Source organism: Pleurodeles waltl, chromosome 9 (genome assembly GCF_031143425.1).
Source record: "Pleurodeles waltl isolate 20211129_DDA chromosome 9, aPleWal1.hap1.20221129, whole genome shotgun sequence".
NCBI lineage: Eukaryota > Metazoa > Chordata > Amphibia > Caudata > Salamandridae > Pleurodeles > Pleurodeles waltl.
In genome coordinates this window covers 803947934-803966164 of record NC_090448.1, presented here as the reverse complement: position 1 = coordinate 803966164, position 18231 = coordinate 803947934, and positions in this window count along the sequence as shown.

Genomic DNA, 18231 nt, shown 5'->3' with positions numbered 1-18231 from the left:
GTAAAAAGAGCTCTGTTTTCTTTGTGAAAATGTGATGTGTCCATGTTGTGTTTTGGGAGCATTTCCTTTCACGGACGCTAGGCCCACCCACACAAGTGAGGTACCATTGTTATTGGGAGACTTGGGGGAACGCTGTGTGAAAGGAAATTTGTGGCTCTTCTCAGATTGCAGAACTTTCTGTCACGGAAATGAGAGGAAAAAGTGTTTTTTGGTCAGATTTTGAGGTTTGCAAAATATTCTGGGTAACAGAAGCTGGTCAGAGCCCCAAAATTCACACCATCTGGATTCCCCTAGGTGTCTAATTTTAAAAAATGCACAGGTTTGCTAGGTTTCCTAAGGTGCCGGATGAGCTAGAGGCCAAAATCCACAGCTAGGTACTTTGTAAAAAAAAAAGCTTTATTTTCTTTGTGAAAATGTGATTTGTCCACGTCAAGTTTTGGGGAACTCCTTTCGCGGCCTCTAGGCCTACCCACACAAGTGAGGTACCATTTCTATTGGGAGACTTGGGGAATGCTGTGTGGAAGGAAATTTGTGTCTCCTCTCAGATTCCAGAACTTTCTGTCACGGAAATGAGAGGAAAAAGTTTTTTCTTTGGCCTATTTTTGAGGTTTGCAAAGATTGTGCGTAACAGAATCTGGTCAGTGCCCCACAGGTCACCCTATCCTGGATTCCACTAGGTGTCTAGTTTTAACAAATGCACTGGTTTGCTAGTTTTCCCCAGGTGCCGGCTGAGAAAGAGGCCAAAATCCAAAGCTAGGCCCTATGTAAAAAGAACTCTGTTTTCTTTGTGAAAATGTGATGTGTCCACGTTGTGTTTTGGGCCATTTCCTTTCACGGGCGCTAGGCCTACACACAAAAGTGAGGTACCTTTTTTATTTGGAGACTTGGGGGAACGCTGTGTGGAAGTCAATTTGTGCCTAATCTCAGATTGCAGAACTTTCTGTCACGGAAATACGAGGAAAAAAAGTTTTTTGTCCAGATTTTGAGGTTTGCAAAGGATTCTGGGTAACAGACCTGGTCAGAGCCCCAAAATTCACACCAACTTGGATTCCCCCCAGAAGTCTAATTTTAAAAAATGCAATGGTGTGCTAGTTTTCCCCAGGTGCCGGCTGAAAAAAGAGGCCAAATTCCACAGCTAGGCCCTTTCTAAAAAGAGCTCTGTTTTCTCTCTGAAATATCATGTGTCCACGTTGTGTTTTGAGGCATTTCCTTTCACGGGCGCAAGGCCTACCCACACAAGTGAGGTACCATTTTTATTGGGAGACTTGGGGGAATGCTGTGTGGAAGGAAATTTGTGGCTCCACTCAGATTGCAGAACTTTCTGTCATGGAAATGAGAGGAAAAGTGTTTTTTTTGGCCAGATTTTAAGGTTTGCAAATGATTCTGGGTAACAAAACGTGGTCAGAGCCCCACAATTCACACCACCGTGGATTGCCATAGATGTCTAGTTTTAAAAAATGCACAGGTTTGGTAGGTTTCCCCTGGTGTCGGCTGAGCTAGAGGCCAAAATCCACAGCTAGGCACTTTGTAAAAAAACAGCTTTCTTTTCTTTGTGAAAATGTGATGTGTCCACGTCAAGTTTTGGGGAACTCCTTTCGCGGCCTCTAGGCCTACCCACATAAGTGAGGTACCATTTCTATTGGGAGACTTGGGGGAACGCTGTGTGGAAGGAAATTTGTGTCTCCTCTCAGATTCCAGAACTTTCTGTCACGGAAATGAGAGGAAAAAGTGTTTTTTTTGGCCAATTTTTGAGGTTTGCAAAGGATTGTGGGTAACAGAACCTGGTCAGATCCCCCAAAATCACACTACCTTTGATTCCTATAGGTGTCTAATTTCCAAAAATGCACAGGTTTGCTAGGTTTCCCATGGTGCCAGCAGAGCTAGAGCCAAAATCCACAGCTGGGCACTTTGTAAAAAAACAGCTTTGTTTTGTTTGTGAAAATGTGATGTGTCCAAGTTGTGTTTTGGGGATCTCCTGACGCGGCCCGCTGGCCTACCCACACAAGTGAGGTACCATTTCTATTGGGAGACTTGGAGGAACGCTGTGTGGAAGGAAATTTGTGTCTCCTCTCAGATTCCAGAACTTTCTGTCACGGAAATGAGAGGAAAAAGTGTTTTTTTTGGCCAATTTTTGAGGTTTGCAAAGGATTGTGGGTAACAGAACCTGGTCAGAGCCCCACAGGTCACCCCATCCTGAATTCCCCTGGTGTCTAGTTTTAAAAAATGCACAGGTTTGCTAGGTTTCCCTAGGTGCCGGCTGAGCTACAGGCCAAAATCCACAGCTAGGCACTTTGTAAAAAACAGCTCTGTTTTCTTTGTGAAAATGTGATGTGTCCACGTTGTGTTTTGGGGCATTTCCTTTCGTGGGCGCTAGGCCTACCCGCACAAGTGAGGTACGATGTTTATCAGGAGACTTTGGGCAACACTGGGTGGAAGGAAATTTGTGGCTGCTCTCGGTTTCCAAAACTTTCTGTCACCAAAATGAGAGGAAAAAAAGTCTTTGGGCCAATTTATGAGGTTTGCCAAGGATTCTGGGTAACAAAACCTGGCCAGAGCCCCACAAGTCAACCCATCCCGGACTCCCCCAGAAGTCTAGTTTAAAAAAATGCAACGGTTTGCTAGTTTTCCCCATGTGCCGGCTGAGAAAGAGGCCAAAATCCACAGCTAGGCCGTTTGTAAAAAGAGCTCTGTTTTCTTTGTACAAATGTGCTGTGTCTTTGTTGTGTTTTGGGGGCATTTCCTTTCACAGGCGCTAGGCCTACCCTCACAAGTGAGGTACCATTTTTATAAGGAGACTTGAGGGAACGCTGTGTGGAAGGAAATTTGTGGCACCTCTCAGAATGCAGAACTTTCTGTCACCGAAATGAGAGGAAAAAGTGTTTTTTGGCCAGATTTTGAGGTTTGCAAAATATTCTGGTTAACAGAAGGTGGTCAGAGCCTCAAAATTCACACCATCTTGGAATCCCCTAGGTGTCTAATTTTCAAAAATGCACAGGTTTGCTAGGTTTCCTAAGAGGCCGGATGAGCTAGAGGCCAAAATCCACAGCTAGGCACTTTGTAAAAAAAAAAGCTTTGTTTTCTTTGTGAAAATGTGATGTGTCCACGTCGAGTTTTGGGGAACTCCTTTCGCGTCCTCTAGGCCTACCCACACAAGTGAGGTACCATTTCTATTGGGAGACTTGGGGGAACGCTGTGTGGAAGGAAATTTGTGTCTCCTCTCAGATTCCAGAACTTTCTGTCACAGAAATGAGAGGAAAAAGTTTTTTCTTTGGCCTATTTTTGAGGTTTGCAAAGGATTGTGTGTAACAGAATCTGGTCAGAGCCCCACAGGTCACCCTATCCTGGATTCCCCTAGGTGTCTAGTTTTAAAAAATGCACAGGTTTGCTAGGTTTCCCTAGGTGCCGGCTGAGCTACAGGCCAAAATCCACAGCTAGGCACTTTGTAAAAAACAGCTCTGTTTTCTTTGTGAAAATGTGATGTGTCCACGTTGTGTTTTGGGGCATTTCCTTTCGTGGGCGCTAGGCCTACCCGCACATGTGAAGTACGATTTTTATCAGGAGACTTGGGGCAACACTGGGTGGAAGGAAATTTGTGGCTGCTCTCAGATTCCAGAACTTTCTGTCACCGAAATGAGAGAAAAATGTGTTTTTTTGGCCAAATTTTGAGGTTTGCAAAGGATTCTGGGTAACAGAACCTGGTCAGAGCCCCACAAGTCACCCCATCCTGGATTCCCCTAAGTATCTAGTTTTAAAAAATGTGCAGTTTGCTACGTTTCACCATGTGCCGGCTGAGCTAGATGCCAAAATCCACAGCTAGGCCCTTTGTAAAAAGAGCTCTGTTTTCTTTGTGAAAATGTGATGTGTCCATGTTGTGTTTTGGGAGCATTTCCTTTCACGGACGCTAGGCCTACCCACACAAGTGAGGTACCATTTTTATTGGGAGACTTGGGGGAACCTTGTGTGAAAGGAAATTTGCGGCACCTCTCAGAGTGCAGAACTTTCTGTCACCGAAATGAGAGGAAAAAGTGTTTTTTGGCCAGATTTTGAGGTTTGCAAAATATTCTGGGTAACAGAAGGTGGTCAGAGCCTCAAAATTCACACCATCTTGGATTCCCCTAGGTGTCTAATTTTCAAAAATGCACAGGTTTGCTAGGTTTCCTAAGATGCCGGATGAGCTAGAGGCCAAAATCCACAGCTAGGCACTTTGTAAAAAAAAAAGCTTTGTTTTCTTTGTGAAAATGTGATGTGTCCACGTCGAGTTTTGGGGAACTCCTTTCGCGTCCTCTAGGCCTACCCACACAAGTGAGGTACCATTTCTATTGGGAGACTTGGGGGAACGCTGTGTGGAAGGAAATTTGTGTCTCCTCTCAGATTCCAGAACTTTCTGTCACGGAAATGAGAGGAAAAAGTTTTTTCTTTGGCCTATTTTTGAGGTTTGCAAAGGATTGTGTGTAACAGAATCTGGTCAGAGCCCCACAGGTCACCCTATCCTGGATTCCCCTAGGTGTCTACTTTTAAAAAATGCACAGGTTTGCTAGGTTTCCCTAGGTGCCGGCTGAGCTACAGGCCAAAATCCACAGCTAGGCACTTTGTAAAAAACAGCTCTGTTTTCTTTGTGAAAATGTGATGTGTCCACGTTGTGTTTTGGGGCATTTCCTTTCGTGGGCGCTAGGCCTACCCGCACATGTGAAGTACGATTTTTATCAGGAGACTTGGGGCAACACTGGGTGGAAGGAAATTTGTGGCTGCTCTCAGATTCCAGAACTTTCTGTCACCGAAATGAGAGAAAAATTTGTTTTTTTGGCCAAATTTTGAGGTTTGCAAAGGATTCTGGGTAACAGAACCTGGTCAGAGCCCCACAAGTCACCCCATCCTGGATTCCCCTAAGTATCTAGTTTTAAAAAATGTGCAGTTTGCTACGTTTCACCATGTGCCGGCTGAGCTAGATGCCAAAATCCACAGCTAGGCCCTTTGTAAAAAGAGCTCTGTTTTCTTTGTGAAAATGTGATGTGTCCATGTTGTGTTTTGGGAGCATTTCCTTTCACGGACGCTAGGCCTACCCACACAAGTGAGGTACCATTTTTATTGGGAGACTTGGGGGAACGCTGTGTGAAAGGAAATTTGCGGCTCTTCTCAGATTGCAGAACTTTCTGTCACGGAAATGAGAGGAAAAAGTGTTTTTTGGCCAGATTTGAGGTTTGCAAAATATTCTGGGTAACAGAAGCTGGTCAGAGCCCCAAAATTCACACCATCTTGGATTCCCCTAGGTGTCTAATTTTTAAAAATGCACAGGTTTGCTAGGTTTCCTAAGGTGCCGGATGAGCTAGAGGCCAAAATCCACAGCTAGGCACTTTGTAAAAAAAAAAGCTTTGTTTTCTTTGTGAAAATGTGATGTGTCCACGTCAAGTTTTGGGGAACTCCTTTCGCGGCCTCTAGGCCTACCCACACAAGTGAGGTACCATTTCTATTGGGAGACTTGGGGGAACGCTGTGTGGAAGGAAATTTGTGTCTCCTCTCAGATTCCAGAACTTTCTGTCACGGAAATGAGAGGAAAAAGTTTTTTCTTTGGCCTATTTTTGAGGTTTGCAAAGGATTGTGTGTAACAGAATCTGGTCAGTGCCCCACAGGTCACCCTATCCTGGATTCCACTAGGTGTCTAGTTTTAAAAAATACACTGGTTTGCTAGTTTTCCCCAGGTGCCGGCTGAGAAAGAGGCCAAAATCCAAAGCTAGGCCCTTTGTAAAAAGAACTCTGTTTTCTTTGTGAAAATGTGATGTGTCCACGTTGTGTTTTGGGCCATTTCCTTTCACGGGCGCTAGGCCTACACACAGAAGTGAGGTACCTTTGTTATTTGGAGACTTGGGGGAACGCTGTGTGGAAGTCAATTTGTGGCTAATCTCAGATTGCAGAACTTTCTGTCACGGAAATACGAGGAAAAAAAAGTTTTTTGTCCAGATTTTGAGGTTTGCAAATGATTCTGGGTAACAGAACCTGGTCAGAGCCCCAAAATTCACACCAACTTGGATTCCCCCAGAAGTCTAATTTTAAAAAAATGCAATGGTTTGCTAGTTTTCCCCAGGTGCCGGCTGAGAAAGAGGCCAAATTCCACAGCTAGGCCCTTTCTAAAAAGAGCTCTGTTTTCTCTCTGAAAATATCATGTGTCCACGTTGTGTTTTGAGGCATTTCCTTTCACGGGCGCTAGGCCTACCCACACAAGTGAGGTACCATTTTTATTGGGAGACTTGGGGGAATGCTGTGTGGAAGGAAATTTGTGGCTCCACTCAGATTGCAGAACTTTCTGTCATGGAAATGAGAGGAAAAGTGTTTTTTTGGCCAGACTTTGAGGTTTGCAAATGATTCTGGGTAACAAAACGTGGTCAGAGCCCCACAATTCACACCACCGTGGATTCCCCTAGGTGTATAGTTTTAAAAAATGCACAGGTTTGCTAGGTTTCCCCTGGTGCCGGCTGAGCTAGAGGCCAAAATCCACAGCTAGGCACTTTGTAAAAAACCAGCTGTGTTTCTTTGTGAAAATGTGATGTGTCCACGTTGTGTAATGGGGCACCTTCTTCCACGGCCGCTAGGCCTACCTACACAAGTGAGGTACCATTTCTATTGGGAGATTTAGGGGAACACTGTTTGGAAGGACATTTGTGGCTCCCCTCAGATTCCAGAACTTTCTGTCACCAAAATGAGAGGAAAAAAAGTTTTTGGGCCAATTTATGAGGTTTGCCAATGATTCTGGGTAACAGAACCTGGTCAGAGCCCCACAAGTCAACCCATCCTGGATTCCCCCAGAAGTCTAGTTTAAAAAAATGCAACGGTTTGCTAGTTTTCCCCAGGTGCCGGCTGAGAAAGAGGCCAAAATCCACAGCTAGGCCGTTTGTAAAAAGAGCTCTGTTTTCTTTGTACAAATGTGCTGTGTCTTCGTTGTGTTTTGGGGCATTTCCTTTCACGGGCGCTAGGCCTACCCTCACAAGTGAGGTACCATTTGTATCGGGAGACTTGGGGGAACGCTGTGTGGAAGAAAATTTGTGGCACCTCTCAGATTGCAGAACTTTCTGTCACCGAAATGAGAGGAAAAAGTGTTTTTTGGCCAGATTTTGAGGTTTGCAAAGGATTCTGGGTAACAGAACCTGGTCAGAGCCCCACAATTTACACCACCTTGGACTCCCCTAGGTGTCTAGTTTTCAAAAATGCACAGGTTTGCTAGGTTTCCCCAGGTTCCGGCTGAGCTAGAGGCCAAAATCCACAGCTAGACACTTTGTAAAAAACAGCCCTGTTTCTTTGTGAAAATGTGATGTGTCCACATTGTGTTTTTGGGGCATTTCCTCAGCGGCCGCTAGACCTACCCACACAAGTGAGGTACCATTTCTATTGGGAGACTTGGGGGAACACTGGGTAGAAGGAAAATTGTGGCTCCTCTCAGATTCCTCAACTTTCTGGCACCGAAATGAGAGAAAATGTTTTTTTTGGCCAAATTTTGAGGTTTGCAAAGTATTCTGGGTAACAGAACTTGGTCAGAGCCCTACAAGTCACTGCATCCTGGATTCCGCTAGATGTCTAGTTTTCACAAATGCGCTGGTTTGCTAGGTTTCACCAGTTGCCGGCTGAGCTAGTGGCCAAAATCTACAGCTAGGCATTTTGTAAAAAACAGCTCTATTTTCTTTGTGAAAATGTGATGTGTCCACGTTGTGTTTTGGGGCATTTCCTTTCGTGGGTGCTAGGCCTACCCACACAAGTGAGGTACGATTTTTAGCAGGAGACTTGGGGCAACACTGGGTGGAAGGAAATTTGTGGCTGCTCTCAGATTCCAGAACTTTCTGTCACCGAAATTAGAGGAAAACATATTTTTTTGTCAAAATTTTGAGGTTTGCAAATGATTCTGGGTAACAGAACCTGGTCAGAGCCCCACAAGTCACCCCATCCTGGATTCCTCTAGGTGTCTAGTTTTAAAAAATGCACTGGTTTGCTAGTTTTCCGCTGGTGCCGGCTGAGAAAGAGGCCAAAATCCTCAGCTAGGCCATTTGTAAAAAGAGCTCGGTTTTCTTTGTGAAAATGTGATGTGTCCACGTTGTGTTTTGGGGGCATTTCCTTTCACGGGCGCTAGGCCTAAACACACAAGTGAGGTACCATTTTTATTGGGAGACTTGGGGGAAGGCTGTGTGGAAGTAAATTTGTGACTCTTCTCAGATTGCAGAACTTTCTGTCACGGAAATGAGAGGAAAAAGGGTTTTGTGGCCAGATGTTGAGGTTTGCAAAGGATTCTGGGTAACAGAACCTGGTCAGATCCCCCAAAATCACACCACCTTTGATTCCTATAGGTGTCTAATTTTCAAAAATGCACAGGTTTGCTAGGTTTCCTAAGGTGCCGGATGAGCTAGAGGCCAAAATCCACAGCTAGGCACTTTGTAAAAAAAAAAGCTTTGTTTTCTTTGTGAAAATGTGATGTGTCCACGTCGAGTTTTGGGGAACTCCTTTTGCGGCCTCTAGGTTTTTATCAGGAGACTTTGGGCAACACTGGGTGGAAGGAAATTTGTGGCTGCTCTCGGTTTCCAAAACTTTCTGTCACCAAAATGAGAGGAAAAAAAGTTTTTGGGCCAATTTATGAGGTTTGCCAAGGATTCTGGGTAACAGAACCTGGTCAGAGCCCCACAAGTCAACCCATCCCGGACTCCCCCAGAAGTCTAGTTTAAAAAAATGCAACGGTTTGCTAGTTTTCCCCAGGTGCCGGCTGAGAAAGAGGCCAAAATCCACAGCTAGGCAGTTTGTAAAAAGAGCTCTGTTTTCTTTGTACAAATGTGCTGTGTCTTTGGTGTGTTTTGGGGCATTTCCTTTCACAGGCGCTAGGCCTACCCTCACAAGTGAGGTACCATTTTTATCAGGAGACTTGAGGGAACGCTGTGTGGAAGGAAATTTGTGGCACCTCTCAGAATGAAGAACTTTCTGTCACCGAAATGAGAGGAAAAAGTGTTTTTTGGCCAGATTTTGAGGTTTGCAAAATATTCTGGGTAACAGAAGCTGGTCAGAGCCCCAAAATTCACACCATCTTGGATTCCTCTAGGTGTCTAATTTTCAAAAATGCACAGGTTTGCTAGGTTTCCTAAGGTGCCGGATGAGCTAGAGGCCAAAATCCACAGCTAGGCACTTTGTAAAAAAAAAAGCTTTGTTTTCTTTGTGAAAATGTGATGTGTCCACGTCGAGTTTTGGGGAACTCCTTTCGCGGCCTCTAGGCCTACCCACACAAGTGAGGTACCATTTCTATTGGGAGACTTGGGGGAACGCTGTGTGGAAGGAAATTTGTGTCTCCTCTCAGATTCCAGAACTTTCTGTCACCGAAATGAGAGGAAAAAGTTTTTTCTTTGGCCTAATTTTGAGGTTTGCAAAGGATTGTGTGTAACAGAATCTGGTCAGAGCCCCACAGGTCACCCTATCCTGGATTCCACTAGGTGTCTAGTTTTAAAAAATGCACTGGTTTGCTAGTTTTCCCTAGGTGCCGGCTGAGCTAGAGGCCAAAATCCACAGCTAGGCCCTTTGTAAAAAGAGCTCTGTTTTCTTTGTGAAAATGTGATGTGTCCACGTTGTGTTTTGGGGCATTTTCTTTCATGGGCGCTAGGCCTACACACAGAAGTGAGGTACCTTTTTTATTTGGAGACTTGGGGGAACGCTGTGTGGAAGTCAATTTGTGGCTAATCTCAGATTGCAGAACTTTCTGTCACGGAAATACGAGGAAAAAAAGTTTTTAGTTCCAATTTTGAGGTTTGCAAAGGATTCTGGGTCACAGAACCTGGTCAGAGCCCCAAAATTCACACCAACTTGGATTCCCCCAGAAGTCTAATTTTAAAAAATGCAATGGTGTGCTAGTTTTCCCCAGGTGCCGGCTGAGAAAGAGGCCAAATTCCACAGCTAGGCCCTTTCTAAAAAGAGCTCTGTTTTCTCTCTGAAAATCTCATGTGTCCACGTTGTGTTTTGGAGCATTTACTTTCACGGGCGCTAGGCCTACCCACACAAGTGAGGTACCATTTTTATCGGGAGACTTGGGGGAATGCTGTGTGGAAGGGAATTTGTGGTTCCACTCAGATTGCAGAACTTTCTGTCATGGAAATGAGAGGAAAAGTGTTTTTCTGGCCAGATTTTGAGGTTTGCAAAGGATTCTGGGTAACAAAACGTGGTCAGAGCCCCACAATTCACACCACCTTGGATTCCCCTAGGTGTCTAGTTTTAAAAAATGCACAGGTTTGCTAGGTTTCCCTAGGTGCCGGCTGAGCTACAGGCCAAAATCCACAGCTAGGCACTTTGTAAAAAAACAGCTCTGTTTTCTTTGTAAAAATGTGATGTGTCCACGTTGTGTTTTGGGGCATTTCCTTTCATGGGCGCTAGGCCAACCCGCACATGTGAAGTACGATTTTTATCAGGAGACTTGGGGCAACACTGGGTGGAAGGAAATTTGTGGCTGCTCTCAGATTCCAGAACTTTCTGTCACCGAAATGAGAGGAAAATGTGTTTTTTTTGGCCAAATGTTGAGGTTTGCAAAGGATTCTGGGTAATAGAACCTGGTCAGAGCCCCACAAGTCACCCCATCCTGGATTCCCCTAAGTATGTAGTTTTAAAAAATGTGCAGTTTGCTAGGTTTCACCATGTGCCGGCTGAGCTAGATGCCAAAATCCACAGCTAGGCCCTTTGTAAAAAGAGCTCTGTTTTCTTTGTGAAAATGTGATGTGTCCATGTTGTGTTTTGGGAGCATTTCCTTTCACGGACGCTAGGCCTACCCACACAAGTGAGGTACCATTGTTATTGGGAGACTTGGGGGAACGCTGTGTGAAAGGAAATTTGTGGCTCTTCTCAGATTGCAGAACTTTCTGTCACGGAAATGAGAGGAAAAAGTGTTTTTTGGTCAGATTTTGAGGTTTGCAAAATATTCTGGGTAACAGAAGCTGGTCAGAGCCCCAAAATTCACACCATCTTGGATTCCCCTAGGTGTCTAATTTTAAAAAATGCACAGGTTTGCTAGGTTTCCTAAGGTGCCGGATGAGCTAGAGGCCAAAATCCACAGCTAGGTACTTTGTAAAAAAAAAAGCTTTATTTTCTTTGTGAAAATGTGATGTGTCCACGTCAAGTTTTGGGGAACTCCTTTTGCGGCCTCTAGGCCTACCCACACAAGTGAGGTACCATTTCTATTGGGAGACTTGGGGGAATGCTGTGTGGAAGGAAATTTGTGTCTCCTCTCAGATTCCAGAACTTTCTGTCACGGAAATGAGAGGAAAAAGTTTTTTCTTTGGCCTATTTTTGAGGTTTGCAAAGATTGTGCGTAACAGAATCTGGTCAGTGCCCCACAGGTCACCCTATCCTGGATTCCACTAGGTGTCTAGTTTTAACAAATGCACTGGTTTGCTAGTTTTCCCCAGGTGCCGGCTGAGAAAGAGGCCAAAATCCAAAGCTAGGCCCTATGTAAAAAGAACTCTGTTTTCTTTGTGAAAATGTGATGTGTCCACGTTGTGTTTTGGGCCATTTCCTTTCACGGGCGCTAGGCCTACACACAGAAGTGAGGTACCTTTTTTATTTGGAGACTTGGGGGAACGCTGTGTGGAAGTCAATTTGTGGCTAATCTCAGATTGCAGAACTTCTGTCACGGAAATACGAAGAAAAAAAGTTTTTTGTCCAGATTTTGAGGTTTGCAAAGGATTCTGGGTAACAGACCTGGTCAGAGCCCCAAAATTCACACCAACTTGGATTCCCCCAGAAGTCTAATTTTAAAAAATGCAATGGTGTGCTAGTTTTCCCCAGGTGCCGGCTGAGAAAGAGGCCAAATTCCACAGCTAGGCCCTTTCTAAAAAGAGCTCTGTTTTCTCTCTGAAAATATCATGTGTCCACGTTGTGTTTTGAGGCATTTCCTTTCACGGGCGCTAGGCCTACCCACACAAGTGAGGTACCATTTTTATTGGGAGACTTGGGGGAATGCTGTGTGGAAGGAAATTTGTGGCTCCACTCAGATTGCAGAACTTTCTGTCATGGAAATGAGAGGAAAAGTGTTTTTTTGGCCAGATTTTAAGGTTTGCAAATGATTCTGGGTAACAAAACGTGGTCAGAGCCCCACAATTCACACCACCGTGGATTGCCATAGATGTCTAGTTTTAAAAAATGCACAGGTTTGGTAGGTTTCCCCTGGTGTCGGCTGAGCTAGAGGCCAAAATCCACAGCTAGGCACTTTGTAAAAAAACAGCTTTCTTTTCTTTGTGAAAATGTGATGTGTCCACGTCAAGTTTTGGGGAACTCCTTTCGCGGCCTCTAGGCCTACCCACATAAGTGAGGTACCATTTCTATTGGGAGACTTGGGGGAACGCTGTGTGGAAGAAAATTTGTGTCTCCTCTCAGATTCCAGAACTTTCTGTCACGGAAATGAGAGGAAAAAGTGTTTTTTTTGGCCAATTTTTGAGGTTTGCAAAGGATTGTGGGTAACAGAACCTGGTCAGATCCCCCAAAATCACACTACCTTTGATTCCTATAGGTGTCTAATTTCCAAAAATGCACAGGTTTGCTAGGTTTCCCATGGTGCCAGCAGAGCTAGAGCCAAAATCCACAGCTGGGCACTTTGTAAAAAAACAGCTTTGTTTTGTTTGTGAAAATGTGATGTGTCCAAGTTGTGTTTTGGGGATCTCCTTTCGCGGCCCGCTGGCCTACCCACACAAGTGAGGTACCATTTCTATTGGGAGACTTGGAGGAACGCTGTGTGGAAGGAAATTTGTGTCTCCTCTCAGATTCCAGAACTTTCTGTCACGGAAATGAGAGGAAAAAGTGTTTTTTTTGGCCAATTTTTGAGGTTTGCAAAGGATTGTGGGTAACAGAACCTGGTCAGAGCCCCACAGGTCACCCCATCCTGAATTCCCCTGGTGTCTAGTTTTAAAAAATGCACAGGTTTGCTAGGTTTCCCTAGGTGCCGGCTGAGCTACAGGCCAAAATCCACAGCTAGGCACTTTGTAAAAAACAGCTCTGTTTTCTTTGTGAAAATGTGATGTGTCCACGTTGTGTTTTGGGGGCATTTCCTTTCGTGGGCGCTAGGCCTACCCGCACAAGTGAGGTACGATGTTTATCAGGAGACTTTGGGCAACACTGGGTGGAAGGAAATTTGTGGCTGCTCTCGGTTTCCAAAACTTTCTGTCACCAAAATGAGAGGAAAAAAAGTCTTTGGGCCAATTTATGAGGTTTGCCAAGGATTCTGGGTAACAAAACCTGGCCAGAGCCCCACAAGTCAACCCATCCCGGACTCCCCCAGAAGTCTAGTTTAAAAAAATGCAACGGTTTGCTAGTTTTCCCCATGTGCCGGCTGAGAAAGAGGCCAAAATCCACAGCTAGGCCGTTTGTAAAAAGAGCTCTGTTTTCTTTGAACAAATGTGCTGTTTCTTTGTTGTGTTTTGGGGGCATTTCCTTTCACAGGCGCTAGGCCTACCCTCACAAGTGAGGTACCATTTTTATAAGGAGACTTGAGGGAACGCTGTGTGGAAGGAAATTTGTGGCACCTCTCAGAATGCAGAACTTTCTGTCACCGAAATGAGAGGAAAAAGTGTTTTTTGGCCAGATTTTGAGGTTTGCAAAATATTCTGGTTAACAGAAGGTGGTCAGAGCCTCAAAATTCACACCATCTTGGAATCCCCTAGGTGTCTAATTTTCAAAAATGCACAGGTTTGCTAGGTTTCCTAAGATGCCGGATGAGCTAGAGGCCAAAATCCACAGCTAGGCACTTTGTAAAAAAAAAAGCTTTGTTTTCTTTGTGAAAATGTGATGTGTCCACGTCGAGTTTTGGGGAACTCCTTTCGCGTCCTCTAGGCCTACCCACACAAGTGAGGTACCATTTCTATTGGGAGACTTGGGGGAACGCTGTGTGGAAGGAAATTTGTGTCTCCTCTCAGATTCCAGAACTTTCTGTCACAGAAATGAGAGGAAAAAGTTTTTTCTTTGGCCTATTTTTGAGGTTTGCAAAGGATTGTGTGTAACAGAATCTGGTCAGAGCCCCACAGGTCACCCTATCCTGGATTCCCCTAGGTGTCTAGTTTTAAAAAATGCACAGGTTTGCTAGGTTTCCCTAGGTGCCGGCTGAGCTACAGGCCAAAATCCACAGCTAGGCACTTTGTAAAAAACAGCTCTGTTTTCTTTGTGAAAATGTGATGTGTCCACGTTGTGTTTTGGGGCATTTCCTTTCGTGGGCGCTAGGCCTACCCGCACATGTGAAGTACGATTTTTATCAGGAGACTTGGGGCAACACTGGGTGGAAGGAAATTTGTGGCTGCTCTCAGATTCCAGAACTTTCTGTCACCGAAATGAGAGAAAAATGTGTTTTTTTGGCCAAATTTTGAGGTTTGCAAAGGATTCTGGGTAACAGAACCTGGTCAGAGCCCCACAAGTCACCCCATCCTGGATTCCCCTAAGTATCTAGTTTTAAAAAATGTGCAGTTTGCTACGTTTCACCATGTGCCGGCTGAGCTAGATGCCAAAATCCACAGCTAGGCCCTTTGTAAAAAGAGCTCTGTTTTCTTTGTGAAAATGTGATGTGTCCATGTTGTGTTTTGGGAGCATTTCCTTTCACGGACGCTAGGCCTACCCACACAAGTGAGGTACCATTTTTATTGGGAGACTTGGGGGAACCTTGTGTGAAAGGAAATTTGCGGCACCTCTCAGAGTGCAGAACTTTCTGTCACCGAAATGAGAGGAAAAAGTGTTTTTTGGCCAGATTTTGAGGTTTGCAAAATATTCTGGGTAACAGAAGGTGGTCAGAGCCTCAAAATTCACACCATCTTGGATTCCCCTAGGTGTCTAATTTTCAAAAATGCACAGGTTTGCTAGGTTTCCTAAGATCCCGGATGAGCTAGAGGCCAAAATCCACAGCTAGGCACTTTGTAAAAAAAAAAGCTTTGTTTTCTTTGTGAAAATGTGATGTGTCCACGTCGAGTTTTGGGGAACTCCTTTCGCGTCCTCTAGGCCTACCCACACAAGTGAGGTACCATTTCTATTGGGAGACTTGGGGGAACGCTGTGTGGAAGGAAATTTGTGTCTCCTCTCAGATTCCAGAACTTTCTGTCACGGAAATGAGAGGAAAAAGTTTTTTCTTTGGCCTATTTTTGAGGTTTGCAAAGGATTGTGTGTAACAGAATCTGGTCAGAGCCCCACAGGTCACCCTATCCTGGATTCCCCTAGGTGTCTACTTTTAAAAAATGCACAGGTTTGCTAGGTTTCCCTAGGTGCCGGCTGAGCTACAGGCCAAAATCCACAGCTAGGCACTTTGTAAAAAACAGCTCTGTTTTCTTTGTGAAAATGTGATGTGTCCACGTTGTGTTTTGGGGCATTTTCTTTCGTGGGCGCTAGGCCTACCCGCACATGTGAAGTACGATTTTTATCAGGAGACTTGGGGCAACACTGGGTGGAAGGAAATTTGTGGCTGCTCTCAGATTCCAGAACTTTCTGTCACCGAAATGAGAGAAAAATTTGTTTTTTTGGCCAAATTTTGAGGTTTGCAAAGGATTCTGGGTAACAGAACCTGGTCAGAGCCCCACAAGTCACCCCATCCTGGATTCCCCTAAGTATCTAGTTTTAAAAAATGTGCAGTTTGCTACGTTTCACCATGTGCCGGCTGAGCTAGATGCCAAAATCCACAGCTAGGCCCTTTGTAAAAAGAGCTCTGTTTTCTTTGTGAAAATGTGATGTGTCCATGTTGTGTTTTGGGAGCATTTCCTTTCACGGACGCTAGGCCTACCCACACAAGTGAGGTACCATTTTTATTGGGAGACTTGGGGGAACGCTGTGTGAAAGGAAATTTGCGGCTCTTCTCAGATTGCAGAACTTTCTGTCACGGAAATGAGAGGAAAAAGTGTTTTTTGGCCAGATTTGAGGTTTGCAAAATATTCTGGGTAACAGAAGCTGGTCAGAGCCCCAAAATTCACACCATCTTGGATTTCCCTAGGTGTCTAATTTTCAAAAATGCACAGGTTTGCTAGGTTTCCTAAGGTGCCGGATGAGCTAGAGGCCAAAATCCACAGCTAGGCACTTTGTAAAAAAAAAAGCTTTGTTTTCTTTGTGAAAATGTGATGTGTCCACGTCAAGTTTTGGGGAACTCCTTTCGCGGCCTCTAGGCCTACCCACACAAGTGAGGTACCATTTCTATTGGGAGACTTGGGGGAACGCTGTGTGGAAGGAAATTTGTGTCTCCTCTCAGATTCCAGAACTTTCTGTCACGGAAATGAGAGGAAAAAGTTTTTTCTTTGGCCTATTTTTGAGGTTTGCAAAGGATTGTGTGTAACAGAATCTGGTCAGTGCCCCACAGGTCACCCTATCCTGGATTCCACTAGGTGTCTAGTTTTAAAAAATGCACTGGTTTGCTAGTTTTCCCCAGGTGCCGGCTGAGCTAGAGGCCAAAATCCACAGCTAGGCCCTTTGTAAAAAGAGCTCTGTTTTCTTTGTGAAAATGTGATGTGTCCACGTTGTGTTTTGGGGGCATTTCCTTTCATGGGCGCTAGGCCTACACACAGAAGTGAGGTACCTTTTTTATTTGGAGACTTAGGGGAACGCTGTGTGGAAGTCAATTTGTGGCTAATCTCAGATTGCAGAACTTTCTGTCACGGAAATACGAGGAAAAAAAGTTTTTGGTCCAGATTTTGAGGTTTGCAAAGGATTCTGGGTAACAGAACCTGGTCAGAGCCCCAAAATTCACACCAACTTGGATTCCCCCAGAAGTCTAATTTAAAAAAATGCAATGGTTTGCTAGTTTTCCCCAGGTGCCGGCTGAGAAAGAGGCCAAATTCCACAGCTAGGCCCTTTCTAAAAAGAGCTCTGTTTTCTCTCTGAAAATCTCATGTGTCCATGTTGTGTTTTGGAACATTTACTTTCACAGGCGCTAGGCCTACCCACACAAGTGAGGTACCATTTTTATCGGGAGACTTGGGGGAATGCTGTTTGGAAGGGAATTTGTGGATCCACTCAGATTGCAGAACTTTCTGTCATGGAAATGAGAGGAAAAGTGTTTTTTTGGCCAGATTTTGAGGTTTGCAAAGGATTCTGGGTAACAAAACGTGGTGAGAGCCCCACAATTCACACCACCTTGGATTCCCCTAGGTGTCTAGTTTTTAAAAATTCACAGGTTTGCTAGGTTTCACCATGTGCCGGCTGAGCTAGAGGCCAAAATCCACAGCTAGGCCCTTTGTAAAAAGAGCTCTGTTTTCTTTGTGAAAATGTGATGTGTCCATGTTGTGTTTTGGGAGCATTTCCTTTCACGGACGCTAGGCCTACACACACAAGTGAGGTACCATTTTTATTGGGAGACTTGGGGGAACGCTGTGTGGAAGTCAATTTGTGGCTAATCTCAGATTGCAGAACTTTCTGTCACGGAAATACGAGGAAAAAAAGTTTTTTGTCCAGATTTTGAGGTTTGCAAAGGATTCTGGGTAACAGACCTGGTCAGAGCCCCAAAATTCACACCAACTTGGATTCCCCCAGAAGTCTAATTTTAAAAAATGCAATGGTGTGCTAGTTTTCCCCAGGTGCCGGCTGAGAAAGAGGCCAAATTCCACAGCTAGGCCCTTTCTAAAAAGAGCTCTGTTTTCTCTCTGAAAATATCATGTGTCCACGTTGTGTTTTGAGGCATTTCCTTTCACGGGCGCTAGGCCTACCCACACAAGTGAGGTACCATTTTTATTGGGAGACTTGGGGGAATGCTGTGTGGAAGGAAATTTGTGGCTCCACTCAGATTGCAGAACTTTCTGTCATGGAAATGAGAGGAAAAGTGTTTTTTTGGCCAGATTTTAAGGTTTGCAAATGATTCTGGGTAACAAAACGTGGTCAGAGCCCCACAATTCACACCACCGTGGATTGCCATAGATGTCTAGTTTTAAAAAATGCACAGGTTTGGTAGGTTTCCCCTGGTGTCGGCTGAGCTAGAGGCCAAAATCCACAGCTAGGCACTTTGTAAAAAAACAGCTTTCTTTTCTTTGTGAAAATGTGATGTGTCCACGTCAAGTTTTGGGGAACTCCTTTCGCGGCCTCTAGGCCTACCCACATAAGTGAGGTACCATTTCTATTGGGAGACTTGGGGGAACGCTGTGTGGAAGAAAATTTGTGTCTCCTCTCAGATTCCAGAACTTTCTGTCACGGAAATGAGAGGAAAAAGTGTTTTTTTTGGCCAATTTTTGAGGTTTGCAAAGGATTGTGGGTAACAGAACCTGGTCAGATCCCCCAAAATCACACTACCTT